This window comes from Otolemur garnettii, unplaced genomic scaffold (assembly GCF_000181295.1).
Source record: "Otolemur garnettii isolate 467f Iridium unplaced genomic scaffold, OtoGar3 scaffold00147, whole genome shotgun sequence".
In the NCBI taxonomy this organism is placed as follows: Eukaryota; Metazoa; Chordata; class Mammalia; order Primates; family Galagidae; genus Otolemur; species Otolemur garnettii.
The window spans coordinates 189,858-190,520 of record NW_003852542.1 but is presented as its reverse complement, the minus strand read 5'-3'; positions in this window follow the sequence as shown (position 1 = coordinate 190,520).

Sequence of the window (663 nt, the reverse complement as noted above, 5' to 3'; positions counted from 1 at the left end):
ATCACACTAGGTTCTCAGCTGTCAATTCCTCAACATCACTATCATTTCTGCAAGCACATTCCTGAGAACTCTTTTTTCCCCTCTATGGTTTCATGTAAAATTGGATCGTCAAGGGACTCACCTAAGATCTGGAAGTCACAACAAAGTGATTCAATACTCACTGACCCCTGCAGGCAGCACGTGGTCTGAAGTGAGCACTAGAGACGGCCTGGTGAAGTGCCACAGGCAGCTGAGAGAATCAGCACACCCACCCCTAGACCTCCCAGACAGGACTGGGGATGATGTGACTATGTATCCTAACCTTCCAGAGAAGACACACTGGGCTTCTGAGAGAGGACCAGAGAATCCCCTGTCTCCAGTATCTGCTTCCCTCAATAGCATACCCCAGGTTTGAAAGGCTGTAGTTTGGACTCTAAAGTTCTGAATTAAAACAATTATTTCTTGTAATACCTAGAGTATTTTACTGTATCAGTTTCAGTGATCACATAACACAGACTCCCAGGCATACTAATTTTAAATCAAGAAAGGCATTTTTGGCATTTTCATATCAATGCTGCTGGGTTTTAGGAGGAGGAAAGGGAGTTAGGGTGAAGAGGAGTTTCTTTGGCACCTTCTCCCAAACCCTCCCAATGGCTGCCTCTGAGAAATGGTCTCAGCAGAGGG